General features: G+C 37.4%; 1 protein-coding gene across 1 annotated transcript in view; it reads right to left on the bottom strand.

Annotated features, from left to right (window-relative positions):
- Positions 1-6,099, bottom strand: part of LOC126260022 (uncharacterized) — an 80,893-nt gene extending 74,794 nt beyond the window's left edge. The window contains exon 1 of the mRNA XM_049957186.1: positions 5,930-6,099. The gene's annotated coding sequence lies outside the window, so the exon portion shown is untranslated. The remainder of the gene's footprint in view (positions 1-5,929) is intronic.
- Positions 6,100-22,779: the final 16,680 nt, after the last annotated feature.

Raw genomic sequence — 22,779 nt, forward strand, 5'->3', positions numbered from 1 at the left:
TGTTTATGTTTTATTGCTGCAATATTACATTGCAGTAATGGGCTAAAGTAAAATTCTTTGTTAGATCTCAGTTCTTACCAGTCAAAACTACAAAAATTTAACTGAAAGCTAAAACAACGAAAAATTCCCCAGAAGTCTTAAAAATTCCAGGGTTTTTCCCCGGTGGACCACCAGTAAGATATGATGCACTTTGCTTCGGGCGTGTCATCTGCCCTGATGCCACCCACTCTGACCAGGAACCCCCCCACGGGTGACACCCAGACTCAGCAAGCGTCACCTGGCAGGATGGCCATTGCCGGGAGTCCCGATGCCCCAGGGAGATGGGCATCTACTCCATGGAATACGTGGGGAGTTAATGGCACAGGCATCAGCAGAGTGATCCCTGTGTTGTCAGGGGGCTACAACCAACAGGGTACATGGCAGCCCCACAACAACGGACTGGCTACCGTGCTGGACATGAGGTGCTGAGAAGTCCATGGTCATCACTGGCGCAGAAAGCGACATTGCATAGTGAATGGCGGAAAACACACCCAGGAAGGTGTCCTTACCCAAGATATGTAGAATGAGCGGGACTGCAATGCGATGACGAGAAAGTGGGCTAAAGATCTCAATGCACGATGGACACGATGCACCATGTAAGGTGCCCTTCGTCAATTGGCTCGTTCTTTGGGAAAATTTACAAAGATGGAGGTCAAACCCAACAGGGGACCAACACATAAAGACCGAAAGGTATGAGACTCCTTTTAGTCACCTCTTACAACAGGCAGGAATACCTTAGACCTATTCTAACCCCTGGGGCCACAAGGGGGAACAAAATGGGGTGTAGAATAATGTCAACTTACTGCTGTGCTGTATGGGTGCCGTGTTTGACAACCAAAGGGGTCCTACTATGAACTGAAATGGCACCCCAGATCATCACTCCTCGTTGTCAGGTCACAAGGGGGATAACAGTCCACTGTTGCCTATGGTTGTCTCGACATGTCTTTGTTGCTCGGTTCGAAGTGGGACTCGTCCCTGAAGACAATTCCACTCCTGTAAATGAGATTCCAGGCCCTGATGATGAGCCAAGATGTGCGGACAGTGGCACTTCAACGATATTCTATGCCTCGTTTTGTTGATCCTCATGGCAAGCCATTCTGGGCTTATATTTCAGCAAGATAATGCCTGCACACAAAAGGTAAGAGTTTCTACTGCTTCCCTTTGTGCTTGCAAAACCCTACCTTGGCCAGCAAGGTTGCCAGAGCTTTCCCCATTGAGAATGTTTAGAGCATTATGGGCAAGTCCCTTAACCACCTTGGGATTTTGATGTTCTGATGCGCCAGTTGGACAAAATTTGGCACAATATCCCTCAGGAGAACATCCAACAACTCTGTCAATCAGTGCCAAGCTAGACGACTGCCTGCGTAAGGACCAGAGGTGGACCAACACGTTATTGAATTGCTCAATTCATAAAGCTCTTTCACTTGAATAAATCATCCAATTTTTCTGAAACTGAAATCATTTGTTTGTCTGTGCCTGAGCATGTAAGTTACACCTACAGATTTCAATACAATTTGGATAAATTCCTTCACGGTGCATCATTTTATTTTGTCAGGGTATATTAAGACCGTCGGTTTAATCACATGATTCATCTTTGGAATGCAGTATACCAACATTTCTGCGTATTATGGATTTGGTCACATCAGATTACAATCTTTCTTGCTTTCCAGAATAGGTAGGCCTCTGACATCCACATTCTGTGGTGAGGTATGGACACTTTGTCGCCTACTAGCGGTTTCAGAAATTTTGGTTTTATGAGGTATTTTCGCAAAACAGGATTGACGTTTTGGACACATCTTATATGACATAGTTTTCCTTGTAATAAGCTGAAAAATCATATACTGTTATAAAATTATACTTTGATGAATAAATTACTAATAGATATAATCTGTGAATTTGCTGCAACATAAAACAGTGCATACAATTTCTTTCACCAAATTCCCACAAAACTGAAATTAGATTACTGTAGAATTATCAAACAATAATTAGAAAATTTAAATTCTTTAAGCAGAAAGTAAATGAAAAATATTTTGCAAGTGCATATTCAGGACCATACTCAAAAAATGGGTGGTACTGCGCAGGGCTCCTCTATTACAGAATCATGAAAACTTTTGTACTTTGCTTATTTCCACTCTCTTCTGTCCTAAAGCATCATGGGGCAACTCATTATATTCACTAACAATACACTTAGCTCACAAAATAGTGGATCCGAAAGATATTGGTGGCCGTTCATGAACTTGCCAGTTGTTCTCAAAACCTTCATATTTAAATCTGCATCCCTGAGACCATATTTTCCCCACTGGACTTGTGTTTAATGATATGGAATTATACAGACGGAAACAGCAGCATTTATTCAGTGAACACTAGACAAAAAAACTGCATTTGGTAAACACTTCCTTAAGTTTTGTAAAGTAAAGTGTGCACAATTCAGCAGCATCCATTTACAATGGGTTTTCAATAAAACAGAAAAACATGAGTGACTGAAACTAGATCTTTTGGTGTGAACTGAAAACTATCTCTTTAAGACTGTCCTCCTATTTTGTATAGAACCTCTAAACACACAGTTTTGATGTTTTCATCATAAGGCATTACTTATTTATGTATGTATGTCATCCCTTTTATCCACTATCCATACTTTTTCCGAAAATTCCTATTTGTTCCTAACACCTCTGATAAGCATTCTATGAACAGAGTAGTGATTCGCCTCACAATGAAAGCTGCACATTTGGCACATATGGTCTCTTAGAAACAGAAGGGTGACCTGATAGAGAAACAGAGAGTGAGAATTGGGACTTCCATGACGGTGGTACTGGTATAGGCAGTCTTAACACAAAAAGTATGCTAAACATACCAATACTTTAAATTAAAATCAACCAGAAAATAATAATATTTTAGGATTTGTGAGGACCTCAGTCATGGCCTGACTAAAGAATTATTTCATCATCCACTTTAAATGATTTAGGAATATCAGAGAAAACCTAAATGTGGATGGAAGGATGGGGATTAGATTACATTTAGAACTACCATACACTCAAATGTGAAGGCAGGGTCTTGCCATGGCACAGCCTCATTTGTTAGGAGCATGGTTCAAATATAACCGAAATTAACTGTGTTGATTAGGTCTTGTGTAATTCCCTTAAATAAGGTCACGTGAATTCGTTAAAGTTACGTAGTCACATGAATTCATAAAAGTTATGTAGTGGAACTCCTTGCATTTTATGTAGTTTATGGGAAATACACGTACATAACACACATCGAAATACTAGAGTATTTTATGTTTTCCGAATTTACCTTGATGCTTCATTTTTCGTGATGCACAGTGTGTTTAAATATGGCGTGCCCACCCACAAATTAAGCCATGCAACAGGTCAGTCTATTACCACAACCTTTATTTATAACATTCACATTCGTTAGCTTTGCCAACTGTCAACAAAATATCACCTGCCCCTCTTTTCCAATAATGTTATACTCCATGCCGTGTGTGTGTGTGTGTGTGTGTGTGTGTGTGCGCGCACGCGAGTTGCATGTGTATTGATATATATCTCTGTCAGTCTCCCTCCGTACAATGTGGTGAAGTGGGTAGCAGACTGGACTCACATTGGGGTGAATGATGGTTCAAATCTTTGTTCAGTCGTACCAATTTAGATTCTCCGTGATTTCCTTCAATTGCTCCAGGCAAATGGGAAGACAGTTATTACGGTATATTGATAATTTTTACTTATGGACCGTCTGACAGCAACTGAATAAAACACAATTTTAGTGCCATACGCGTTTCGCCTTTATTTTCTGCAAGGCATCGTCAGTGGCAGGTTGCGTGGACAGTTTCTTACATATTACGCTCCTGTTGCATTTTTGGTGTTGTTCTTCTTCTTATGAACGCCAATTTGCAGTATTTTCCACATTCCACAGCACTATGCATAGCACAGCAATAAGCATCACTACCATTATCTACGGAAGGTACAGGCCTAACAGTATAACACTAAATAAATGTAAGAATATTACGATATATTAAACTAATACTCATTTAAACTATATCTACAACAATTTTTAAGATAATGACTTATCAAAATTATTCGAGTAAAATTATTATTTGTGATACTAGAAATTTCTGCAAAACATAAAAACAGTCAAATTCTTTTGGATTATCAGTAACCTCTGAAGTAATCAATACTCACTCACGTAATGTGACTGACAATAACAACATGTAATAAATCATAATTATGTGGACCATATTCTTCTTTGCCATTGTAGCCCTTGATGGGCCTTGGATTCCTCAATAATCTGCTTCTATACCTGTTCTTTGCTTTTCTCTTTCATTTTGCTACTGTCACCCAACATACTATATTGATCTCTGCTGGCTCTTCTGGTCCAATAATAGTCCTCCTTTTTTTTTTTTTTTTTTTTTTTTTTTTGGACATCCTCTCATATATCCTTATCATCAGGGTATCCTGAGAATGAATACATTTCACTGTCTTTCCCTTGTATATGCTGAATTTCATGGCTAACCTATCCCTTTTTACAAAACAGATTTTTTTTTGCACAATTCTTCTTTTAAACACCCTTACATTTGCTTGCACTGAGTGTCACCTGTCGTTCTATGCACCAAACACTGATCACCTGCAAGTCTTACAGCATTTCGAATCAAATTTCTACTGTTCCCACCTACCAGTAATTAACAGTCACGTGTGAACTGTAGCAAGACTGAAAGTACTTAACAGATGCTATGAATAGTAAGTTTTCTGTCACTGATACTGAACTCATAAAATACTAGTTTGCTTGTAATGAGATTTTTAGCTTGTGTTTATTAAGGAACACTGTACCAGTGGAAGTACCACTAAAAAATTCCTTTTGTTGTTATACAACTTACAACTATTCTTCAGTTTTGCAGATTTACTTCGTTATGGTAGCATTTCTGCATCCTTTCACAAATAAAAACTATTATTACATAGTTCATTTTACAGTCATCAATACTTATGTCTATCACAAAACTTAAGCTACTAAATGTAGTTGCCACACACTATGGTAGATTCCGGGATAATGCTGGAAGGATAAAAATGCCTTTATAACACTAATTTCTCACTCCATACTTCTTTGCTCTTTACTAATTATTCCTTGTTTCCGTACAGTAGCTATTTCCTATACGGTAATGCCTAAATGCATCCTAACTTAACTTCACTTCTTCCATCTATGCTGCAAAATGTTGCAAGTTATACATTTCTGTACAACTCAAAAACATTTGTTCCAGTATATTCTCAATCGCCATAAAAGTGCCACGAGTTCAATCGACGATGGTAATTACTTACTCTCCCATTCAGTGGGATCTTACGAACGACGTCAAGAAAGGTACTGATGTGCCACAACTAGATAGTATGTAAACAAACAATAATGGCACAATGAATCCTTATTGATGTTTTGTGTCTATGTCTGTCGTATTGTAACACGAATGTTGTATCTGATCGCACGTGATATCAATGTGTAGTCGCAAACTTTACATTAGCGTACTAACAGATTTTTTAAAACTACTAATTGTGCCACAAAATTATAATTTTCAGTCTTATTCTGATTTCTCCCAATAGACAATTTATTATATCTATAATTTACGGCGGTCATACATCGACTTTCTCCAGATTCGTTTGTGATGCTGCAATGTCGTTATCAAAACATTAGTTCAGGGGGACTCGACTACAGTAACAGAAGTGCTATACACAATGGGATATTAGAGGCAACGACGTCATTATGAAGAACAAGTCAAATATTTCAAGTGTAAAATTAAAGACTCACACGGAACACCACAGAAAAAAAAAAACTGCAAAACAATTACCTTAAGAACTTCTGGCAGTACTACTACATTAGCCCTAGATGTCATAAAATTAACAAGGTCTACAGTTACCTGCAGAATATATCAGCAATTCACATGTACTGCTGCACAAGACACCACGTCGTAAATATTATTACATATTATAAGGATACTGTTTGACGTAATTCACTTTGTTTATGGTCCGATTTCTCAACTCCAATTTGGCGCGAAAGAAGTCAGTCTACTCCTTGTTCTAATCTTTGATAAAAGCCATATACAAAGATTTTACATTCCGATGTGATTCAGTAAATACGGAAGTGCGTACGAGGGCCAAATAAAATGGTAAAAAAGTAAATACACAGTTTGCGTTGCTAAAGTTCAAAAGTGCTAAAGGTTAATTATTTAAAACTTGATGAATAAAATTTTTCTAAGTTTCATCAATGACTGCCTTCCCACAAACATATTATGGTCCCATGATATTTGGTCGTAAAGTCGAGTTCATACACGCAACTAAAGTGTCACCTACAGTTAATTGCATGCTGCAGTTGCATGTGTGAACTCCCAGTGTTCAGTGGCGCAAATCACGAAACGCAATTTCTGTCATGTCGCTAAAAGTGCAACTTGGCTGTACTTTATTACGCCGTTTTCCATCCTCGACTCCTCCCTAGTAGCTGTATGTCGAAACACGAGTATTCTGTCTCAGTTATGTTGGTGCAATAGCTGCTGTATCTACTTGATTAGTATGTGTTTTCATTTTATTACTGAGAAGATCAAAACATACACTTTCGCAGCTTCTGGAACGGCAAGAAAGACACTCTAGAACCAGTGTTTAATTTTCTGTAACAGTGTTTGTGTGTGTCTGTGTGTGCCCAATATTTGCAACCTGATGATGTAGGCCCACCCCACAATCTTGAAACATTTTTGGATAAATACATAAATATACTTAATAAGTAACTAAAAAAGCGACTCGTAAAACTTGGTGAGATGTGAACCAAGCACTATATAAATTGTTGATTAAATGGGGTAAACAGCCCTCGACTATGTTGTGACAGCTGTTAAACTAAGAATTAGTTATTCGAAACGCCTAGAGCAAAGAATACAATAAGATTCTAAAATCTTATAAGAGTGGCTTGTCTGTAGATTAGATTTACGTGTTAGCTGTTGGTTAATCTGCCATAGCAGACAGCATTTTCGTCTTCGAGCGTTATTTCTTTTGTAAATGTGTTTCTGATCCCCGATTTATCCCTGAGTGAAATCTATTTTCGAATCTAACATTTTAGTTTCGTTTCCCTGGTATTTTACTCTTGTCACGGCTCTAATACCATAACCTGCACTTTACCTGCCCATATGATTTCAGCTGACCAGTTGACACCATGCTGAAAGCTGTGCAACAATGTAGAATTTGTGGCGTCCTGTGTGGAAGTTGGTTCATGGTGCCTCTACAGATAGCCACAAGCTGTAATGTCACATTAGTTGCATGTGTGCACCCAACTTAATGTTCAGTTTCTCTTAATTACGTGATATTTACTATTATACACTTGCATGAATAGTCAGCTTTTGTTATGCATCAAGATGTTATTGTACATTGTTGTGAACCGGTTTTGTCTGCAGCATCCTCTGGTAAAGTTTAGCTTATGGATTCAGTTCACTAGTTCACTTTGTTTCAAAGTTCAATGTTTGTTCAGATATGTACCCCTTGACTTCCAAAAAACTTTTAGATGGGTAAATACCCCTTATGATATTTATACTTCTATGTTTGGCTACATTGCACTATGTATCTTGAAGGGTAGGGGGAAAATCGATCGAAAGGGGAAAGGTTCCTGAAGAAACCTGAGCTAAAGACCTGGACAGAGTTGCAAGACTTACAGTTCACATTTACTTTACAATGACATACATAATCAGTTATTCATTGAAATTTTTATTTTCAGAAAAGTTCTGTTTAAAAGAGAATACTATATCAAGAAAATTCACTTTGTATTACATTTTAATTGAATTTTCATTAAATTGCATAAAATGAGATTTTTTCCATGAAAGTCTATAAGCATAATTCTATTTTCTTTTAGTTTCTGGTTATGTTGTTCTATTAAAAGTTCATATGGTGCTTTTGACACTTATGTTAATTATGCATAGATAATGTTCAGTTATTTAGGTATAACACAAACTACTATTCATTCAAAAACATTGGCTAATTAAAAGCCTACACATTAACACTTAACAACGATTATACACATTTTAAGGATACTCAAAAAATCTGTCACAAAATCTGTTCTCATACATGTATATTACGCTTACTTCCACTCTACATTACAGTTGTTGTTGTTGTGGTCTTCAGTCCTGAGACTGGTTTGATGCAGCTCTCCATGCTACTCTATCCTTTGCAAGCTTCTTCATCTCCCAGTACCTACTGCAACCTACATCCTTCTGAATCTGCTTAGTGTATTCATCTCTTGGCCTTCCTCTACGATTTTTACCCTCCACGCTGCCCTCCAACGCTAAATTTGTGATCCCTTGATGCCTCAAAACATGTCCTACCAACCGATCCCTTCTTCTAGTCAAGTTGTGCCACAAACTTCTCTTCTCCCCAATCCTATTCAATACCTCCTCATTAGTTATGTGATCTACCCATCTAATCTTCAGCATTCTTCTGTAGCACCACATTTCGAAAGCTTCTATTCTCTTCTTGTCCAAACTATTTATCGTCCATGTTTCACTTCCATACATGGCTACACTCCACACAAATACTTTCAGAAATGACTTCCTGACACTTAAATCTATACTCGATGTTAACAAATTTCTCTTCTTCAGAAACGATTTCCTTGCCATTGCCAGTCTACATTTTATATCCTCTCTATTTCGCCCATCATCAGTTATTTTACTCCCTAAATAGCAACCTCCTTTACTGCTTTAAGTGTCTCATTTCCTAATCTAATTCCCTCGGCATCACCCGATTTAATTTGACTACATTCCATTATCCTCGTTTTGCTTTTGTTGATGTTCATCTTATATCCTCTTTTCAAGACACTGTCCATTCCGTTCAACTGCTCTTCCAAGTCCTTTGCTGTCTCTGACAGAATTACAATGTCATCGGCGAACCTCAAAGTTTTTACTTCTTCTCCGTGAATTTTAATACCTACTCCGAATTTTTCTTTTGCTTCCTTTACTGCTTGCTCAATATACAGATTGAATAACATCGGGGAGAGGCTACAACCCTGTCTCACTCCTTTCCCAACCACTGCTTCCCTTTCATGCCCCTCGACTCTTATAACTGCCATCTGGTTTCTGTACAAATTGTAAATAGCCTTCGCTCCGTGTATTTTACCCCTACCACCTTCAGAATTTAAAAGAGAGTATTCCAGTTAACATTGTCAAAAGCTTTCTCTAAGTCTACAAATGCTAGAAACGTAGGTTTGCCTTTTCTTAATCTTTCTTCTAAGATAAGTCGTAGGGTTAGTATTGCCTCACGTGTTCCAAAATTTCTACGGAATCCAAACTGATCTTCCCCGAGGTCCGCTTCTACCAGTTTTTCCATTCGTCTGTAAAGAATTCGCGTTAGTATTTTGCAGCTGTGACTTATTAAACTGATAGTTCGGTAATTTTCACATCTGTCAACACCTGCTTTCTTTGGGATTGGAATTATTATATTTCTCTTGAAGTCTGAGGGTATTTCGCCTGTCTCATACATCTTGCTCACCAGATGGTAGAGTTTTGTCATGACTGGCTCTCCCAAGGCCGTCAGTAGTTCTAATGGAATGTTGTCTACTCCCGGGGCCTTGTTTCGACTCAGGTCTTTCAGTGCTCTGTCAAACTCGTCACGCAGTATCTTATCTCCCATTTTGTCTTCATCTACATCCTCTTCCATTTCCATAATATTGTCCTCAAGCACATCGCCCTTGTATAAACCCTCTATATACTCCTTCCACCTTTCTGCCTTCCCTTCTTTGCTTAGAACTGGGTTGCCATCTGAGTTCTTGATATTCATACAAGTGGTTCTCTTCTCTCCAAAGGTCTCTTTAATTTTCCTGTAGGCAGTATCTATCTTACCCCTAGTGAGACAAGCCTCTACATCCTCACATTTGTCTTCTAGCCATCCCTGCTTAGCCATTTTGCACTTGCTGTCGATCTCATTTTTGAGACGTTTGTATTCCTTTTTGCCTGCTTCATATACTGCATTTTTATATTTTCTCCTTTCATCAATGAAATTCAATATTTCTTCTGTTACCCAAGGATTTCTATTAGCCCTCGTCTTTTTACCTACTTGTTCGTCTGCTGCCTTCACTACTTCATCCCTCAGAGCTACCCATTCCTCTTCTACTGTATTTCTTTCCCCCATTCCTGTCAATTGTTCCCTTATGCTCACCCTGAAGCTCTCTACAACCTCTGGTTCTTTCAGTTTATCCAGGTCCCAACTCCTGAAATTCCCACCTTTTTGCAGTTTCTTCAGTTTCAATCTGCAGTTCATAACCAATAGATTGTGGTCAGAATCCACATCTGCCCCTGGAAATGTCTTACAATTTAAAACCTGGTTCCTAAATCTCTGTCTTACCATTACATAATCTATCTGATACCTTTTAGTATCTCCAGGATTCTTCCAGGTATACAACCTTCTTTTATGATTCTTGAACCAAGTGTTAGCTATGATTAAGTCATGCTCTGTGCAAAATTCTACAAGGCGGCTTCTTCTTTCATTTCTTCCCCCCAATCCATATTCTCCTACTATGTTTCCTTCTCTCCCTTTTCCTACTGACGAATTCCAGTCACCAATGACTATTAAATTTTCGTCTCCCTTCACTACCTGAATAATTTCTTTTATCTCGTCATACATTTCATCTATTTCTTCATCATCTGCAGAGCTAGTTGGCATATAAACTTGTACTACTGTAGTAGGCATGGGCTTTGTGTCTATCTTGGCCACAATAATGCGTTCACTATGTTGTTTGTAGTAGCTAACCCGCACTCCTATTTTTTTATTCATTATTAAACCTACTCCTGCATTACCCCTATTTGATTTTGTATTTATAACCCTGTATTCACCTGACCAAAAGTCTTGTACCTCCTGCCACCGAACTTCACTAATTCCCACTATATCTAACTTTAACCTATCCATTTCCCTTTTTAAATTTTCTAACCTACCTGCCTGATTAAGGGATCTGACATTCCACGCTCCGATCCGTAGAACGCCAGTTTTCTTTCTCCTGATAACGAAGTCCTCTTGAGTAGTCCCCGCCCGGAGATCCGAATGGGGGACTATTTTACCTCCGGAATATTTTACCCAAGAGGACGCCATCATCATTTAATCATACAGTGAAGCTGCATTTACAGTATGGAATCATATTTTGGGCGAACTCACCTGGGGGTAGACTTATTTTCAAAATGCAAAAAAAGGCAATATGCATAATATGTAATCTAAGACGTAACGAATTTCAAAACAAATGGCATTATATCACTGCCCTCAGCTTACATTTATAATATCGTGTCATTTGTCAAGTCATACCTGTTAAACAATGACTGCACATTAAAATTCAATGGAGATATTCATAACTATGCAACAAGGCGGCAATCTGACCTACATATGATTCAGTCCAGGACTACCTGCTGCCAAAAAAGTGTTTTAAATGTTGGGATACAAATATATAATAATTAACAAATGAAATCAAAGCAACAAAGACCCCAAGAGCCTTCACACATCAGTTAAAAAAATATCTCTTGGACCAATCCTTTTATGCAGCTGATCATTTTTTTTGAAAGGGTTTAAAATTGTAGACAATTTTATAATAAATGTTCAATTAGGTCTGAAAATTATATACTGTGCATGTCTATGAAATATACTGGATTATTATATATTGTGCATGTCCATGAAATATACTGGTTTATTTTAATATTACATTTGTATTGGCTGTTTGTATTTTTCTATATAACATTTGTATTTACTGTTTTGTTAAAGATAGGTAATTTCCTCATTACAAAAAATGTAAAATCAATTTATTAAAAATTACTTGCAAATATTTTCTGTAGTGTCACGGAACAGTACAGAGTTGGAAACGTGGAATCTTGTCAAAGTTTCGTTGCCTATGCCGAGAGCCAGAGGCAGTAGGTTAGCTAAGAGGTAAGATGATTGCACATGTATGGAATGTGTCGTGACGCAGGGGCAATGACCTGGTTACACACAGCAGGCGAGAGGGAATTGCTTAGCACGTGAGTTTCTGTTAGACAGAGACTTTCGTAGAGTGTAAGACAGAGGTATAGCGTCAGCTGTACTGCATTTCACAACTTCGCGTAAGTCTGTCGTAACAACACGTAACTCTGTCGCAAGGACACCTAAGGGGCGAGTACGACAGACGAATCAGCAGTATAAGTGGAACAAATGCGTTCATTACAAACGAGCATGACGTCAGGACGTCGCTCATACTTCCTTTAAATACGCCAGCTTTATTAGCAACAAGGCACTCGCAGTTAGACTTGCAATTAGATGTGTACTGGGTCGCTGCGTAGCGCTCAGCTCGGTGATCGACATGTTAATCTTTATTAAGGAGATGTTGTAGTAGGGGCAGCCCATCCAGCAGCAGACGTGAGAGGACAGTACCAGCTCAGGTCCTCTCTGCTGCCACTGTCAATCATCAACCCAGGATTAGCAGACATCGCGGCAGACTCGCTCGCCACCATGCTGACCACATCAGTGAGACGTCGTCGAGATTGTGCGGGGCCTAGGCCCTGTGCATCCACCGTCACAACCGGGTGAGCCGACGACACTGGGGGACTGCAGCCCGTTCTGCCCCGTCCACCGTGGACGAGCCACCAGGACGAGCAGGGAAGAAGCCGGGGTGGGATAGAGTACACTCCGCACTATGAGAACGCCTCTCGTGCCGACAGCGCCGGGACTCCAACCTGGAGCTTCCCACGTGCAGCAGCCGAGCCGGCTGGCCAGCTGGGTGCCACCAGCCACGCACGGCCGAAGTACAAAGTAAGGGCATTCCTTCACTACGTCACAGCACGCGACGCTGCGCTAGCAAGACTGTGCGGCCCGGAGCTGGTGTCATAGGTACGAGTCAGCGAGGACTCGGGGAAGGTCGTTGATATCAACAAGCTCAGCCAGCCTGTGTTACACGGGCCACATTGTACTCGGCAGGAATAAGGGTGTTATGAATTAATAATGTTTCTTTGGCGTTTCTGACGCATCTTGAGTCATTTCCTAGCATCCTGACAACTGGAGAGGTCACCACTCGGGCATCCAGTCCACCGTAGGCGACCAGGACCACCAGGGCACCTACAGTTCTCTTGACCTGTGCAATATCATATGTACAATTCTATGATTTTTATTGACTGTTTTGTTTAAGATAGATAATTTCTTTGCTACAAAATAATGTAAAAATCAATTTGTAAAAATTACTTGTAAATATGCTAACTTGACCTGTCCAATATCATATGTACAACTGTACAGTACTATGATTGCCTGGAACAATAAATACAATTCAATACAATACAACATTAGTATTGTGGCAAAGAGCTTAAGACAATCTGTGACTGGTAAGTCAGAGACATTTAAATGGTACTCAAGTTATTAAATAAAACAGTTCACAACACAAAATTTTAGTACTCTCCCTTATTTAATAACTTAAATACTCTCATGTTATTGCACAGCTGTCATAGGCAGGCAGCAAATAATGGTTTTGTTAATATATAGACAAACTGATTCTCTATACTTAGACTTGAAATAGTAATTTCACCTACTATAACTAACCCTCAATATATTTTGTCCGCTGGTGAAATTTAGGATTTTGTGTGAGTCAAACAGCAATTTCATTGTCCACACCTAGGCAAGGTTTTGAATCCCATAGTTGGTAAAGTTCTGTCACTAGTCTCTTGATCCAATCAATTTCTTGTGCTGCTTCACCAGCCACTGTCCTACTGACAGGGGAACCAGAGTATAGTGGAGGTAGATCATCCAGTTCCTAAATCACCTATAAGACTGACACCACTATAACATTCAAGAATGCCTTTGTCTTCGCCACTTTTGCAAAAGAAGTCCATAGCCTTATATGCCCCATTGTGAAAGATTCTTTTTACTCTTATAAAATCATGCTCTGCAGATTCTCAAGACTTTTACGTTCTACTACAACAGTGTATGCTATGTCTGGTCTTGTCCCAGATATCAGGTAGATTACATTCAATTTTCGTTCCATAGACCCAAAAATGAGATGATTCTTGTATGTGTGGAGCATGTCAGGAATCCAGCTGGTCACTGTAAGGATATTCATTGTTGATAGTGATTTATTCCATGCCATTATCTTTGATCATTGCATTTATAACTGTTCCAAAATTACTCATGCCAAAGTGCCTCAAAATCTTCTTTGTGTAGTGACTCTGACTGATTTGAATGGATCCATCTTCTTTTCTATCAGTTTTCAATCCTAGGAAATATAATGCCAAGTTTGTTTTCATTTTGAGTTCTCTTTCAAGATCTTAAATAAATTTTTTCTGTCTCATAAAATGTAAGGGATCAGCTTCACTTCTCTAAAATCATAATTCCATGATGTAATTAGTGAATCTCTCATTCCAGCAATGGGGTGCCTGTTGCAGGCCATATAAGTTTTTCATTAATCGACATGCTTTCCTAGAGCCGTCATTATAACGTATGGACTGTGTCATAATATCGTTTCCTTCAGGACACCATAAATAAAAGCAGTAGTCACATCAGTTTGTGCAATGTTCATCTTCTCCTTGGTGCCAATGATGAGTAATGTCTGAATAGTCGACATCTTCGCCATAGAGCTGAAAGTTTGTTTGTAATCAATTCCTTTCTTTGGAGCAAATTCTTTGATGATTAAACTTTATTTGAATCTGTCAACCAATTCACCAGCATTCTCTTCAATTTGTAGATCCACTTATGCAAAATTGAAGACATTTGCGGAAAAACTGGCTGACCCACAATATTTAGAAATGGAGAAAAATGGGATTGTGTAAATGAGGCTAGAAAAAATATACCAAACTATTTTATTCCTACTTTTTAACGGAAATTCTATAGTGTGGACCAGTTACTGTTTCTAATCTGTCACATCCTTTATATTAGAAAGAAATATGAAAAATAATAATTAACAATGAAGAACAATAATATGTGAAGATTTGTTTTGTACCTTATCAAGCATCCACAGCCACTGTAGTAAAGTGTCCTGTAAGAGGGAAAATTTGCGATAAAACCTCTCTAATGGCTGAAGAAGATCGAGCCAATGGCAACTATCACAGTCTGATGTCACAAAAAATGGCACCCATTGATGAAAGCAATGACTATAACAGAATTACAAGTTTTTAAATATTCTATTTTCAGATTTTCATAGGCAGTGATAGCCTGCATAAAATGGAAGTTCAGTTTTTCTTCTAGTTCTTTCTTTTTCTGTTCGTTTTTCTCACATGAAATTTGAGTCTCTGCCACTATGTGGTTCTATAAAGCCAATAATGAAAAAGTGATAAAATATTTTAAATACATGCCAACACTAAGAGGTACCCTGTTGCTGTCTTTGCACTTATCTTGATAAAGACCGTACATCTTGCTAATGTTTCGATCTGCACACAGATACGTCATGTTGGGATTCTTCTTCCTGGAGTAGTGACTTTCTGTGTTGCTTGTACTGAAGACTGCTAGACAAGATTTCATACAAATCTGAACGTCTGCTTCACCTACAGTAACATTGTAGATGTTGATTGTATGCCATCTACACTTCTCTGGGTCTTCAGTATATCTCAGCTTGACTCGATTCATATTTCTACATCCAAATATATAAGAATTTTCAAGATGATTGTTATTTAGATTTAGGAAATCACAACATAACTTCTCCCATGTACTAGTAAGTACAATATCGAAGCCTTTTCTCGTATAGGTTTAATCTGAACCTTGTGATTTAGCCTTTTCCGCTATACCCTTATAATAAGTTTATTCTTTATCATTGTTTGCTTCTTTATCTTAACTTCTTTGGACCAGTTCTGTGGATTATGCTTCCTCTTTCGATAATTTCCGTTTATTTTTCACACCTTCATCAACGTTTCCCATTTCTATATGCACAATTTTCATTACCAGTATTTGTATTCTGTACTGAATGAGCCAACTGAACAGTCCAAAAACTCTAAACTAGCTTCATAAGTGATTAATATTACATATTAGAGAAGGATTATATTTTGTGTTTACACTTTTATTAATTCCAATATAATCTACCTCAGCCCCCAAACCTTTTCATATTACAGTCAATTATCTGTTGCCCATTTATTATATGGCGCAGTACTGGCCATCCTGCTTCTCAGCTATTCAGGTTCTTTCCACTGAAGGGAAGCCAGAGTACAGTGGAAGGTTAGCCGGTTTTGGACATTACAGAAATCATATCTAGCGAAACGTAAGAAATTCTCTGCACTATGTTACACCCTAATGTTATATTTAGGAGTGAGCCCAATGTCGGTTTTGATAGTTCCTGTATCCAGCAAAAGATGGCAGCCCTTATCCTTAAGTTTTTACATTAGAGGGTTAGCCCATTTTTCTGCGCATGTCAATTCCCCTTTTTCCAGGCGATGAGTCCAAGTTCCATTTTCTTGATATGCCACGATTTCTTAGACCATTGCTGCTTTCCAGTCATCTCATTAACTCATATTCATGGGGTCACAGTAAGATTCTGATTCCTCAAATGTCATTAGCTTCAAAGTCCTTTTGGATGTTTTAGTGTCTAATGTCCACACAGCTATGGATCAGTCCTGTCATCATCAGACTGTTCTAATTTCTCTTCAGTTTCATCCTGTAAATCATCATAACTATAGAACTCATTTTTTCTGGAAAATTAAATATCACTTTGCACTCAATTTTGTCTGACGACTCTTGAGACTTCCAAGGAGGGAGATCAAGATCACAGGAACTATTGGACTTTCCTTTCGTGTAATTTTCTCTTCAAACATAATATTCTGTGATCTCACTAACTGACGATTTCTTCACACTAGATCCGATAACCATCATCATGGTCATAGTCAATGAGAATCCTTTTTACTGCTTTTCTGTCCATTTCTACCCTTAATTGTTTTGGTACGTGAACATAACATTTAGATCCTATTATGCATAGATGCTTCACGCCAGCTTCATTTCAATACCATAATTTGTATGTACATATCCCTACAATACTGAGAGGGCCCGTTCGATTCGGGATGTATACTGCAGAATTTATCATTTCAGCCCAAAACCACTGAGAAATGTTCCTGTGAGCAAGAAACATAGCTCTGGCTGTTTCAACAAGAGTGTGAGTTTCTCTTTCATTCCATCCATTTGACTGCAGAGTGTATGACATAGTGAAATGCTGGATTTTTTATGCCCTCCTTCTGTAGTACCGTCCTTTTCTGTTTATTATTGAGCTATCCTCCATTTTTGCTTAAGACACTTGTAGTTACACGCCCAGCAGTCCTTATTTTGATTATAAATTGACTTATTTTATTAAGAACTTCTGACTTTTCCATGATTAAGTAAACATCTCGAAATTTACTGTAACCATCTTTGAATAAAACAAAGCAACGATATCCTGACTTAGACTTTCAAAACGACCACAGACATCTGAATGAATCAGCTCTCCCAGTTCAGAAGCTCTCTTCCAGGTGCCAAATAGAAGTTGATGTGCTTTATGATCGTGTAGCCTTCAGAGTGTTCAGGTTACAATTCCAGGTTTATGCCTAAGATCTTGTAGATTAACATCTTGACATGTCTGTTACTTTGATGTGCAAATATTTCATGATACAGCTTTAGTTAAGTTTTCTCGACTGATTTCATCTGCTTCAGCAGGAACAGGAGGTTTGATGATTCTCATCCTCAATTTATATAGTCTTCCATAACGATCAAGACTGCAGCTAGTTTTGTGGCTTCACCATTTTTAAAATAACCCCTTTCTGTTGTGGATAAAATTGTACTTTGTGGGTTTTTATCTTGTGCCACTAAAACAGAAAATAGATTCTTTTTAATTTTTGGTACATTCCATATGTCCCTCAAAGTGATTTTGTGCAACTTTCCGTTTGCTTCTGCTTCGATTTCTAAAGTGCCCTTGCCAACAGTCTCAACACTATCAGCATCTGCTGATATAACTGTATGTGTTGAAGAAAATGGTTCAAATGTCTTGAAAAAAAGTTAGTATAGTGATGTGACTCGTTGCACCATTACCTACAAAGCAACTGCCAGTATCACACTCAGATGACAAAGCAACCAACATTTTAGCAAAGAGAACTATTTCCATATCTGGAATTTCAGCAGCTTCCAGCACACCACTTTTCTGAGGCTTCACAATCCACATTCGGCATTTCTTGATCACATGATTTGGCTTCTTACAATAATGACAACAATTTTATTTCTCCACTGTGGTTAATAAATGAGTTACTTACAAGTGCCTCTTAAGATGTAGAATCTCCTCCTTTACTCGACAAAGCTTTCTCATAGGCACAAAGTTGAGTTGTCAAGTTATCAACAATCCTATCACTTTTTGACATAAGCATTCAACTTGATTTGAATGAAAAATACCCATCTGGTAGTGACCTAAAATTTTACAAATTAAAAATAATTTGGGGAATTTTGGTTTATTTTCTCCCTCTTTGGCCATTTCTTGCTTTAATAGTAGATTATTTCACAAATCTAAAAATCTTAAACAAAGGCTTATAACCTTTATCTACAGAAAAGCTGTAAAATAATTTGTGCTATTCTGCCCATACTTCTCATGCTGTATGAATATGAACTACTCTCTGCAAGTTTACTCTGTGATTGTATTCAATACAATTAAAGCTTTGCTGTCAGCCTTAAGATAATTATTTAGTTTGATCATATATGCCTCTTTTACTCAAACAGTAGCATCTTCCACAGTTTCTAAAGGTTTAACCAACCTACCTTCAATAACATCAAGCACTATTTACTTTGTATTTCGACCATTAAACCAATCTTTAACATTTTTGTCAGTTCCATAGTCGAAATTCACAAACTGAATCTAAAAGTTAGTCCAACATACAAAAGTCACAATACGCTAATTTCAAAATTTATACTTCGTTTATATATGAAATTTACTACTTGCGTTTCTTCAGTTCACTTTAAATTACGCAATAGCACACTGGGCCCATAACCTGTTTGATTATTGAGGAACAAAACAAGTTTTCCTTCGTTCAAAAACACTGAGTTATTAAAAGTCTACATATTAACGCTTTACAATGATAATAAACACTTTTATTGTGGCGATTGTGTGGTAAGACAGGGATATTTAAATACAATGATAATAAACACTTTTATTGTGGCGATAGTGTGGTAAGACAGGGATATTTAAATGTCATGCAGGTTATTAAATAAAACAGTTTGCAACACAAATCTTTAGAACTTAATGCATCATTTGATTAAAGAAACTGAACATTATGTAGCAAAACATAATTTATATGGAAAGACAATAATTACCAAACTTAAACAACCTTAGTCATCCAATTTTAAATAACTTTTGATTAGTAATCTTAAAAAATGCAGTACATAATTAATTTTGGATTAAGAATGTTGAAAGCAAGGTGTTTCACTCTCGTGCTTTCATCATTCAAGGGGGCTGTGTGGCGTCTCTTTTCTAGATTTGTTGTTTTTTGTATTTTTATTCATGTTTACTTTCCTATGAAGAAGAAATCATAATTAATGAAGGGGTAATGTGCATGAGATAGTAAAGTTACAGAGCAAAGAACTGTAAGTTAACTGGGGTCTTGACACAGAATATGTCACAACAGGTGCAAATGGTTTAATTTGTAAAAGTGTAAATGTGATAACAACATAACAACTAAAAACATCCATTCCTCTTTCAGTTCCTACTGAGATTGCTATTTTTATTGCTCATTGCTGGTTCATGTAAGTATATTGAAGTTGAAGATATAATTTCAAAGCAAAATGTTAATAAGAGTCATGTGCATTATTTGGATATCCTGAGTCATGTCACATTTTCAAATAATTAGTAAAAATGATCTTCAGGAATAATTGAAGTTGATGTAGTAGAAAGTTGTAGTTGGCTTCACCAACAATCAGTGAGTGAATTTTATCAGCAAAACAGGATCTGCATCTCTTCGAAATGACATTAAAAAAGTCCCATAGTTTTAGTGCAGGAGACACCGTGATTGTATATTCGATAATTTCAAAGAAATACCACATACCAAGTTTCCTCAACTTTAGCTTGGGGTGGATCTATTAGGAATAAAAGTCAATAACTTTCATAATTCTGTGTATAGAAATACAGTGTGAAAACAATGATTTCTGTTCAGAACTGTGAGGTATTTTTATTCCATTAAACACAGGGTTTAGCAGTATCTCCACCATACTGTCAGAGCTCTAACCAAGTGACCAATGAAAAGTCAGAGTGGGAAGGCCATCGAAAACGCATACTTCACTCACTTACAGGTTTATATTTTAAACTAAGTTACACAAGCTTTGTATTCTCTCTTTGATTTTTCCTGTTGTGTCTCCCAGCTAATTCAGCTTGATTATTTTTAGTGATAACATTGTGGATGAATAAAAGAGTGAAACAACTTGAATGAGTGGATCTCGTGAAACACAAGATATCTGCAACAAACAGCTAAATATTTGTGACAAAGAAGAATATAAATGTCATTTAAGCTGTGCTTATCAGTTCGCCAGTGCACATTCTGTCTATGGAAAAGTTTTTCAATATTCTACGTTTCTCGCCGTTTCTACTAGATACTAATGGTTAAACATTTCAGCATATATCTATCCTTTAACAGTAAGGTCTATGTTTAATGATTATGACTAAGCCATTTGATGTAGATGTTTGGTTTAGTATTTATTCCGTTAGAAAATGTAGGCTTCAGTCACATAAACTTGACCCCCCCTGAAATTGTTTAAATTGGATCCATTAATTTTTCATGTTTAAAGTCTGCTGGTATTGGTGCACACTCTTATTCTCTCGGAATTCTCTTGCTGATTTCAAGAAGAAAACAGGTAGAATCGATCAAAGAAAGTGGAGTCTATTTAAAATGACTAAAGCTGTTGATGCAGTTCAAACACAGGTAAGTTGGAAGGAGGTCAATGAACAGTTTAATGTCCCAAAATCAACTCTTGTAAGGGTGTCCAATATGAAGTACAGCACACCTGAGCAAGCAGCAACAACAAAAAGGGAGACTCCTTCAACTTTGGGGGAAGATCGTGAAGAAGAGTTTGTTTGGTATTGTCATGCTATGGAAGCTTCTTTCTTTATGCTTACTCGCAATGACTCAGAAGAGAGAAATGACAGAACTCCCTTCAGAAGACGAAATTACTGGGAAAATTTGCATCAGTTACAAAACCAGAACGTCAGGAAGGACTTTTACAGGAGCATCACACAGCAGAACTCTTGGTCTCAGCATGTAGCAGGGCTCCCCGGTTCAGGAAAGAAATGTAGAGGAATTCTATAACCTTCTGGTAGATGTTGTATTATACATACTTTGAAACTAGACAATGTTTCCTCTGATTTTCTTTTACTAAAATATAAATGGTGCATGACATTATAAAGTAAAATTACATGCTTTTAAAACGTACTATTTTACAATTTCCTATTTAAAAAAACGAAATAGGCGTCTGCTTTTAGGCACTTTCCTTCATAAATTTAATTGCTGCTCGTTCACTCACAGTAATTTAAGCACTACTCTTAGGTTCTTCCCTCGCCACACCCACAGAAATCTCGACATAGTAGGAAAAAGCCTTCAAATATTTGTGACAATACAAAAATCATTGCTAGTCTCAGACTCTGTCACTAATGTGAAAATCAAAAAATAAAGTATGAGCCTGTAACCTTCAACCTGTTTCTTTTGACATGGAAATATGATTCTTTTAACCACATGGCCACATCGAACAGTGTGGGATTGTAAGAAAGTTGTTGTTCATGCTAGGATCTCCTGATGACTTTTACCACCGATGTATTGTCAAGTCATATTTAACTGTAAGAAATCCTACCAAGTGTGACACATCTGTGATAAAACTTCAGTGTTACAAAAACAGCTTTAGTAATAGAATGAATATAAACCTGCATCCTGACGAAATATGGCGCTTTTCGATTTGTCTTACAGTTCTGACTTTTCATTGATCGCTTGGTTAGAGCTCAGACAGTGTGGTGGGGATACTACTAGATCCCATGTTGTATCTGCTCTTGTCAGTTTTAGGATACCCAGAGATCATATTTACACATAAAAGAATAAGTGGTACATAACATTATAAAGTAAGTATTACATACTTTTAAAACATAATATTTTACTATTTTCTATTTTCTAAAAAATCAAAACGAAACAGGTGTCCGCTTTTGGGCAGTTTCCCTCATAAACTTCATTGTTGCTAGTTCACTGACAGCAATTTAAGCTGTACTCTTAGATTCCTGCCTAGCCACAGGAAATTGATGTAACTAAATAAAATATCTACAGTCTCCCACTGCACAAGACATTTAAGAAGTAGCATAATAGTAGGTTATTTTAATTTTACTAAGTTACAACACATGCAAGTGCAATGCAACTGCAATATGCCACTAGTCGTGGTGACACTTTTGTTGAGTGTGTGAACCTGGCTTTAGTCTTCAACTAAGTAAATAAATACTTTCCAAAGTGGCAAAGTGTCCCTAAACAATGCGTTAGGAACATCTTTCTTACATTAAGCAACTCTTTATAATCACTCATTCCTAACACAATATCACAACACTATTTGAACTGATGAAATGGATTAGAAATCATTGTAACTGAGATTATGAACTTACTGAGTTTCATAATACTGCAGAATAGTCAATACTGTAAAGGTAATTTTTAATTTCAGTATAATGATAATTATTTTTTTCTTTAGTCATCGAGTGTGTAAATCATGTAGAAATGAAAATTTATTTGTGACTTCAGAGATTTAAAACTAGTCTTCATCCTCATTGAAGTCCTATGCAAATATAATAGTGTTCATATTGGCGCTGTCA

This window comes from Schistocerca nitens, chromosome 5, assembly GCF_023898315.1.
Source record: "Schistocerca nitens isolate TAMUIC-IGC-003100 chromosome 5, iqSchNite1.1, whole genome shotgun sequence".
NCBI classification, from domain to species: domain Eukaryota; kingdom Metazoa; phylum Arthropoda; class Insecta; order Orthoptera; family Acrididae; genus Schistocerca; species Schistocerca nitens.